General features: G+C 31.6%; 1 long non-coding RNA gene across 2 annotated transcripts; it reads right to left on the bottom strand.

Moving 5' to 3' along the window:
• Positions 1–3,776: 3,776 nt before the first annotated feature.
• LOC120088800 lies at positions 3,777–7,331 on the bottom strand. Of its 2 annotated transcripts, XR_005485038.1 has the most exons (4): positions 7,212–7,331; positions 5,659–6,581; positions 5,276–5,446; positions 3,777–4,435 (listed from the first exon to the last, which is right to left on the bottom strand). It is a non-coding gene; the product is annotated as an uncharacterized LOC120088800 (long non-coding RNA). The 2 variants fall into 2 exon arrangements; XR_005485037.1 differs by having other exon boundaries at positions 5,659–7,321.
• Between the last annotated feature and the right edge of the window lie 2,706 nt (positions 7,332–10,037).

Raw genomic sequence — 10,037 nt, 5'->3', positions numbered from 1 at the left:
GGGAAATATGTTGACCGTTCATTGATAGTTTGTTGATGGATTTGTCTATCAACAAACTATCACTGATGGATACTATCATTGATGCTAATTTAGTTCCCTGTATTGTGATTTGATGATTGTTTATTCATAGGAAAAGTATCTATCATTATTATTGCTATCAATGAATTGAATGTAATGGTTCCACATGTTTGTTTTTAGGATAAATGGAGAAAGAAAATAGAAAAACATTGGAAGGATCAACATCTGGGAAAAACATAAGAAGATCAAAGGTCACAATCTAATGATATTTTTATAAAATTATATAGATTTGTGGTTTCTTTTTTCTTACATTTTATGTTATTGTGTATATATACAGGAAAAATGTATTAATTGTTCCAGAAAGTGAATGGACAAATCCATTAAAGTCAGCTCTTTCATAAATTTAGATGTCCTGTCTAACAGAGAAAAATTAGATGAGTCATCACTCCAAACTATTTAGAAAAGGTCCTTTGGGCACTTCTTAGATATGAAAATGAAAAAGATGCCCAACCAACTCATATCACACCTTATTAGAAGGCAATGCACAACTACCAAGCAAAATATATTGGCCTTTAATTTAGAAGGACATATTTCAGAATTTGGCTCAAGGATTTTTGTTTAGTAACAGGTTTAAATTGTGATGATTACTCTATAGATGGTATCTATAGTGAACAGGAATCAATGGACAACCAGTCTTTTATCACTGTTATTTCCTTTATTTATATATATTATTAGCATGCTATCAAATGATAGAAACTATAACTGATGTTTTAGCTTTTATGACATAGAAGATACCACTATCAGTGATAGCTTCTATCAGTCATTTGGAACTATTGTGATATCTTCTATCATTGATAGCATGTTATTGTAGATAGAAGCAATCAATGATAGCTTGAAATTAATGATTGTTTCTATAAATTAGCTGTAACACTAACATCTTTATTAAACTTTCAGTTTACTGTTGCTTCATTTGTTCCAACTGAACAAAAATTGCAATCCAACTATTATGCCTATTTTGCGGAGGTGGAAACTAGGGAGATGGATATTGAAAAAGAAAAAGAAGGAAAACAAATGTCAATCGGGAGAAGAATTGCATCATTACAAGAAGCAATTGAAGAATTAAAAAGAGGACAAGAAGATATTAAGAAGGACATCAATGAAAAGCATAAGGAGATTCTTGATATATTGGGCCATATAAAAGAAGCTATCAGTGATAAACTTCCACAAAAAGATGAAGTGAAAAGCAATCTCAAGAATCTCTTGAGAAGAACAAAGCGCCATTATCTAGTTTGGAGCTTTTAGATGCAAGTTTGGAAGTTCTAGAGGTAAAACTTGTGATTTTCTTTTTTTGTAAAGAAGTACAATAACAAAAATGATATATGCATGTAGGTTGAAGTTGACACTGCTAAGGACAAGGAGGCTTAAGATGATCAAGAGAATGACCAGCAAGAACAATTGCATGATGATCCTGAAGAGGAAGAGGAAGATCAAGAAGAAAAAGATAAAGAAGATATGAAGAAAAAGAATGTAAGTGTTGATTGATTGATGATCTTAATTATAACATTAGCATGCTATCATTGATATCTGAAATCAGTTTGTTGATAACCAACTATCAGTGATAACACGCTATCACTGATAGCATTATTGATAGCATGCTATCAGTGATATCTGAAATCATTGATAACCAACTATCAGTGATAACACCCTATCATTGATAGTTTGTTATCAGTGATAGTATAAATAATAGGAAGCTTTATTTACTTGATGATACTGATAGCACATTGATGTCATGTTATATTTGATTCCATGATTTCAGGTGATTGAAAAGACTCTTAAAAAGAGTCCAAAAAAATATCGACCAAAGGTTGTCATTGAAAATGTAGAGGATAACAAGAGACTAAAAAGACAAGAAAAACCAACCAAGAAAATTTTGGAGAACGCAAAGAAACAAAAGAAAGACAAAAAGAAGGTCTCCCCAAATGTGTCTACCAAGGTGTCTCCAAGCAAAGCTACAAGGTAGTCTCCAAGGTGGAATGACGATGCTCCAAGCTTTGATCTCAAAATATCACAACTTTGATTGACAATAGGTAGACTTGTTTATTGAAAATAGACTTCTGTTTGACAATAGTTTGGAAATTATTTTGACAATATACAATGATTGTTATGATTTTGAAAATTACATTGTTTTTTTACAAGATCAATGATAGTTATATTGAATCAATATGAATCCTTCATAAATGTGATTGATATAGTTGCAACTTTCAATTTATTTTAGAGGTTGTTTGGTTGGAGGGAAAAAAGGGCGATCGTATAGTATAAATGTGACTAATTCCTAAATGTGATTGATATAGTTGCAACTTCGTATAGTATTTTGTTACTAGTGAGATCCTCTAGAGCAACACTGGCGAGATCCTCTAGAGCGACACCAGCGATACCCTCTAGAGCGACACCAGCGATGGAAGATATTAGTTCCATTATTTTCATGTTATTAGTGATGGAAGGTATCAGTGATAGACTCCAATCAGTGATAGAAGCTATCATTGATGCGACACTGATTCATAAATATGATTGATATAGTTGCAACTTCGTATAGTATTTTGTTACTAGCGAGATCCTCTAGAGCGACACTGACGAGATCCTTTAGAGCGACATCAGCGATGGAAGATATTAGTTCCATTATTGTCATGTTATCAGTGATAGACTCCAATCAGTGATAGAAGCTATCATTGATAGATCATATAATTACTCCTCTAGAGCGACACTGATTCATAAATGTGATTGATATAGTTGCAACTTCGTATAGTATTTTGTTACTAGCGAGATCCTCTAGAGCGACATTGGCGAGATCCTCTAGAGCGACACTAGCAATGGAAGATATTAGTTCCATTATTTTCATGTTATCAGTGATAGACTCCAATCAGTGATAGAAGCTATCATTGATAGATCATATAATAAGTCAGAAACAAGAAACCTGAATTCTTTTCTTCTAACTTCATCAAAAACTTTAGAATCAAAGCATATGATTCGTGTGCATCGCCTTTCAAAGACTTCATTATTTGTTATTTTGCCCTCCATGCTTTATAATAGCTAATAGTTACTCCTCTAGAGCGACACTGATTCATAAATGTGATTAATATAGTTGCAACTTCGTATAGTATTTTGTTACTAGCGAGATCCTCTAGAGCGACACTGGCGAGATCCTCTAGAGCGACACCGGCGATACCCTCTAGAGTGACACCGGCGATACCCTTTAGAGCGACACCCGCACACTAGTGATACCCTCTAGAGCGACACCAAGCACACCAGTGATATCCTCTAGAGCGACACCAGTGATACCAGCGACACCAGCGATACCCTCTAGAGCGACACCAACGATACCCTCTAGAGCGATACCAAGCTTTTCTGGTGAAATTCTTAGTGATACTTACCTCAATTCCTAGCGAGATTTCCCCCGAGAGCGATATCCTCATTACAAAATCCTCTAAACACAAGCTGCACAGCTTCTACGATCGTGTAGCATTTGGTTGGCGATTCCATCAGTGATAGAATCTATCATTGATGGATCTTCTACAAAAATGCTTATATACTGTCAGTGATAGAATCTATCACTTCATTGTATTAATTGCTGACAGAAGCTATTACAGATAGCTTGATATCATTTCTTTCAATTGTTGTGGCTAAAGGAAAAAACGAAAGCTTTTCATAAAATTAAAAGCATCGAATATTGATAAAAGAATGGATATATCAACAACAAAGTCTGTTCCACTAACAAAACATTAGTAACAAGGTCTCTAATATATTTATGACAAACATCAATAACAAATTGTCTCACTATCTAATGGTTAAATTGATGACAACAAGCAACAACTACAATCTAATTGACAAATTGGTGAAAAACATCGGTTGTCTCACTATCATTGATAAATTGATGACAAACATCAATTACAAAACGAGCTTCTTCATTACAAACATCAATTACAAATCAAGCTTCTTTATTAAACAACTGGTGGAAATTTGTATGTCCTACAATTATGGCCATGACGATGACATCGACTGCACTTCGAGCTCTTTTTCTTTTCACCAATTGATAATATTCTTTGTTTACGTGGTCGTCCAGATGGACGTTTAACTATTGGAGGTAATACATTCACACCAACATCGACAGATCTCCAATCAGAATGATTTCCAATAGGATAAACTGATCCTTTATAGGTTGATAACAATGTACTGCAAAAATAGTAGTCTGACACAAAAGTACATATATCTAAATTTAGCCCATGAATAACAGCACATCATGAGCACATGGAATCTCCACCAAATCCCAAACACGACAACTGCATGATTTATAGGCCAAATTTACCAAAAAGTGATTATCCCCATCAACTACTTTATATTCTTCATTGTTAATAGGATCAACCTGAAAAATAAAATAGTCAACGAAATGTAATCAACTAGGTGAACTAATGGAATGTCAATGAAAACTAAAATATAAACAAAATTGTAAGTGATACTATCCCTACTTGATTAAATATTTTCAAGCTATCAGTGAAAACAAAAAATATCAGTGAAAATAAAAACTATCAGTGTAGCTTCTATCACTGATAACATGTTATTAATGATATTTTCTAATAGTTAAGGTATTTGTATCTTGAAGCTTCTTGATTGATTGTGTTGCTCTCGCAACTCAGATTCTGCCCAACTAGTCAAAATAGTCTTCATGAATAATGTTGATTTACCTTTTTCATAAAACCAATTTTGAAGTATTTCTCTAATATAATCAAGTAATGATGCAACGGGGAACTCCCTAGGCTCTTTCAAAATATTATTCAAGCACTCTAAAATATTAGTAGTCATCATATTATACCTTCTTCTCCTAGAATGTGCACGTACCCACTTCTCAAAACCAATTTTACTGAGATATTCCCGAATTGTAGGATATATTGATTCCATCCCTTTCATATAAAACTCGAACTTATCGATTGTATAAGTTTTTGCACAACTATAATATATGTCATCAATTAAAGAATCTTTATAAATCAACTTCATATTTTGCAAAAGGTGTCGTAGACAAACACAATACTCAATTTTGAAAAAACATTCATAACACCTATCGGAATGCTAAAATGCCGATCAGAAATAATGACTAATCCTTCTCCTTCACCAAAACTTTTCTTTAAATTCTCAAAAAACCATCTCCAGGATGCATCATTTTCAGAGTCAACAATACTAAAAGCAAGAGGAAAAATCTGATTGTTACCGTCAATTATTGAAGCTGTCAAAAGAGTCTCGACATATTTACATTTCAAGAGCGTCCCATCAACTGATATATTAGATCTACAATGCTTCCAACCCTCAATTGATGCTCCAATAGCCATATAACAATACTTAAAATGCCAATTTATGTCAGCTTCATAGGCAGTAAATGTACCTAAAAGAAGAAAATAAACAGTTAAGTCAGATTACAAAAGGTATATAATTGATTGATGCCTACCACCAATAGCTTCTATCACTGATTGCAGTCCATCACCAATAGCTTCCATTATTTTCATGTTATCAGTGATGGAAGATGTCAGTGATAGACTCCAATAAGTGATAGAAGCTATCATTGATAGATCATATAGTAAGTCAGAAACAAGAAACCTGGATTCTTTTCTTCTAACTTCGTCAAAAACTTTGGCATATGATTCCCGTGCATCGCCTTTCAAAGACTTCATTATTTGCTCTTTTTCCCTCCATGCTTTATAATAGCTAATAGTTACTCCAAATTCCTTACGGACTTTATTCACAATATCACTAGGAGTTGGGGTATGAGAAGAACTAAATCTAAAATCATTTCTCAAACATTCAGCTATTAAGGACGAAGAAGGTTGCCTATGACAAGTTTGAATACTTTTTATAGAACAATCATGAATATCAATAGACTTCCTAAGCATCCACAAAACACTCCGCTTGTAACGGGATGCCCTCACATACCACTGACAACTATCTTGAACACATCGAAACAAAATTGCTCTTGAATTTGACGTTCTTAAATTCAAAATTCTTCTTAACCGTTATCAAGTAAAAACAATTTGATAAAATCTCTTTACTAGCAAACACATTTTTTTCTTTCAAATCATGAGCAATATGTATATCCATAATCACTTGGAAATCACCATCATCAATCATAGGTTTAGAAGAAGGAACAGTAGACAAATAATTCTCAACTCCACTAGAAACAACACTAGAAGACACTTCCAAACATGAACTACCAGCATGAGCAACCAAAGGATGTCATGTATTGTGTTCCTTAACTAAAGCCAAAAACCAAGGTATATCCTTATCTTCATGAATTTGAACTACATTTTGAACCTTATTCATAACAAAATCTAATAAAACTGAAAGTTCTATAGAAGAAGTAGACACATCCAAATAAATCTCCTTAACTATTAAACCCATAAAATCTTCAAAAACCATTATATCATCTACTAAACTCCAGTAGATTTGTAATTCACATAACAGTGTTTTTCATTCCATATTCCACTATGAAAAACAACTATTGGAATAATCATGTTTTAAAATTCCTGCAAAAGTAAAACAAAAACTATTGAATAACAATATCAATAGGTTCTAATAGCTATCAAAAGCAAATATAAATCTATCAATATCATTGATATCAATCTAAAACTAGGCATGTCTTTCAATGGATATCAATAAAAATTAATGAACAAATAAAAAATGATAGCAATCACACATTCTATCAGTGATAGGCATTATCAATGATAGCCACTGATATCTTCTAATACAGTGATAGATATTATCAATGACAAACACAAAGCCAATGTAGCTGTAATGTCAAACCTAAAAATATCAAACATCAAAATACATTGATATGTTTATAGAAAGAATATACAATATCAAATGAAACAGTGAAGAATGCAAGCCCTAACTTAATTAATCAATCAAAACTCTAAATATCAACGCAATGAACAAAGAAAAATTTCATGAAAGCACACAAACTCTGCTCACAATCCATTATGTTCACAGTGAGCTGAAGAAATCATTAGGTTCTTAAGAAAAAGAGAAAGAAAAGACTAAATGACCAGAAACTATTTAGGAAAAATTGAAAAACAGAATCGAAAAAACAAGAACGAACGCTAAAAGAAAAAAAAAAACTCCCAATCAAAGATGAAATCGAAAAAAGAAAAACGAACTCATGAATCGGAATTGATCGAAGTATCACAGAGCTTCACGAATTGGAATTGATCAAAGTATCACGGAGCTTCACAAATGGAATTTCATGGATACTTCATTGTGACGAACGTGAAAGAAAAGGAAAGTATGACAAGTGACGAACGGTTGAAAAGAAAAGAAAGGGAAAGAGAGAAAGAAAAGGAAAGTACGGTAGGTGACGAACGGTTGAAAAGAAAAGAAAGGGAAAGAGAGGGTAAATTTGGAATTTTGAAAAAAGGAAAGGTTGACCGGTCAATGTTTGCTATAATAGTGAATATTAAAAATGTGGTAGTATATATAATCACATTTTTTCCCTTTTGTATTATTCAATGCAAATTTCCTTAAATTTTTTTAATTTCCAAAATTTCCCTTTTCTATTCATCTTCGGTCCTTTTTTTCCTTTTCTTCTCCTTTCCCCATGTTCTCCATATTTTTTCTTGTTTTTTTTTTTTTTTTTTTCTATTTCTTCTCTTCTCTTGTGTTTCCTTTCCTTTCTTTTTTTTTCTTTTTTTTTTTTTCATTTTGATTTTCTCTTCAATTTTTTTTTTATTGATTACTTAGAAACGAAATGAGATTTTTTTAATTGTTTGCTTATATTTTTTTCATTATTAAAAATTAGTTAATTTAAAAAAGAATTGAGAAAGCTAGATTTTGAACTAAGGAACTACGAGAACTATTTTTCTCAATTTCTAAAATTTGAGATCTTTTTTAGAAATGAAAGGAGAAATTGAAACGTTACATACGGACTCATTTTTTCTTTTTTTAGGACTTTAAAAATATGAAATTTAACAATAATAAACTTCTATTGTTAATATCAATAATAAGCTTAGTTTATTAGTAATAGGATTCCTATCACTGACAAATTACGTGAATTAATGATATAACTTAGGTAGATATCATAATATTTGTGTATCAGTAATATCAATTATCCGTGATATTAGTGATAGAACTTATTAGATAGATATCAGTCATATTCATGTACCAGTAATATCGAACTTAGGTAAATATCAGTGATAGAAGTCTGTTAGTTATAGAAGTCTATTATTGATAATCATGATAAAGTTTCTCAGTAGAGCCACTGATAGCTTTAAGTGTTGATATTTCAAAATTGATAGTCACTAATGAAAGTCTATCAGTGATAGCTACTAATTATTTCTATCATTGATAACTTAATCTTTGATGATTTTATTTCATAGTTAATAACCAGTTATAGAAGTCTATCATTGATAGCCACCTTAGTGAATTTAATTAATAAAGTTGAGTCTCGAACTAAAGCGCAAGTAGGATGTCTAGAAGTTATCACTAATAGCATGTTAATAGTAATTGAAGCTATTTATAATATGTTATTTAATGGTAAAAAGGAATGACATATGTTGTCTTTGATAGCATTTTATAAGTGATAGAAGCTATCACCGATAACCATGATATAAGTGATATCAATGATAGAACTTAGGTGATATCCATATATTGATGACACCAATAATATAAAAATCGATTTCATTTGATGAAAGTCTATCATTGATAGTCAGAGCTAAAAGCTATTGATGACAGCCACTGATAGAAGCTATCAGTGATAACCACTAATATAAGTTATTATTGATAGAAGTTATCAGTTAAATTTGTATATCGGTGATATGACTTAGGTATATACCAATTAAATGAATGATATTAATGATATTAGTGATATGACTTAGGTAGAAATCGATGACAATCACCTATAGACCTCTCATTGATAGACTTCTAACACTTATAACTTTAAACGTTAATATTTGAAAGTTGATGGTTTCCTTTCCAAGTTTATAACTACTTATAAAAATCTATCACTAATAGCCACCGATTGCCTTATGTGTTACCATTTCAAGTTTGATTTTAATTGATGAAATGTACCAATGATATCCACTGATAACTAGTAGCAAATTGAAAGCTAATATCTCAAGTGTTACTATTTCAAGGTTGTATTAATATTTCTCCAATTGAAAACTATCACATATAGTAACTATCAATGATAGAAACTAATGGTAGCTACAGTGACTATCACTAATAGCTTCTATCAGTGATAGTTTTCAATTTAAGAAAATTGGAAAAGAAGCACGAAATGATGGGTTGCACGTGAATTTTTTAATCATTTACTAATATGGCTATCACTGATAGCTACTATCAATGATATCTGACGCTAATTTTGTGTCATATCACTTATATGTTTACCCTTGTAGTTCATCTTTTATTATTTTAGGCCTGATTATTATTTATGCAACCAATCTTTAACATTTTGTTCACTAAGTCCAACAAGTAAAAAACCAAATTCATTAAAAAAAAAAAAAAAAAAAACTTAGATGTATACTAGACTACACTCGTCTTTATACACACCCAATTATTCAATCATAGTTTACCATGTGACAAATTCTCCACATATATTTTTTAACGTATTATTGATTTATTTATGTTGTATGACTGATTAGAGTAGAATGCATAAAGATGAGTATATCTTAGGATACAGCAAAATATGTTCTTCGATAATAAATTTTACACCCAAATCCATAGTAATATAGTAGAAAATAGGCACACCCTGACCGTACGAAAAGGAGGGCAAAGAGATCCAACTTCTTAGCCATACCTCTTTGATCAAGGGCGATTTTCTTTAAGCAAAATAATCCCAAAAATGTAGCCATATAACTTGGTGTCATAGGGTTAAAATTCAAACAATAAATTTTTACCTTTATATCGTGCAACCTAAGAGGTTACCCTCTCTTAGCCAACCATCGGTCTAAGAGATTGTGAAGTGATTTAGAGAGAATAAAAGGAGAAAA

The sequence above is a fragment of the Benincasa hispida genome, chromosome 10 (assembly GCF_009727055.1).
Source record: "Benincasa hispida cultivar B227 chromosome 10, ASM972705v1, whole genome shotgun sequence".
Classification (NCBI taxonomy): domain Eukaryota; kingdom Viridiplantae; phylum Streptophyta; class Magnoliopsida; order Cucurbitales; family Cucurbitaceae; genus Benincasa; species Benincasa hispida.
Note: the sequence above shows the minus strand (reverse complement) of the source record. Positions and strands in the feature narration are given on the sequence as shown.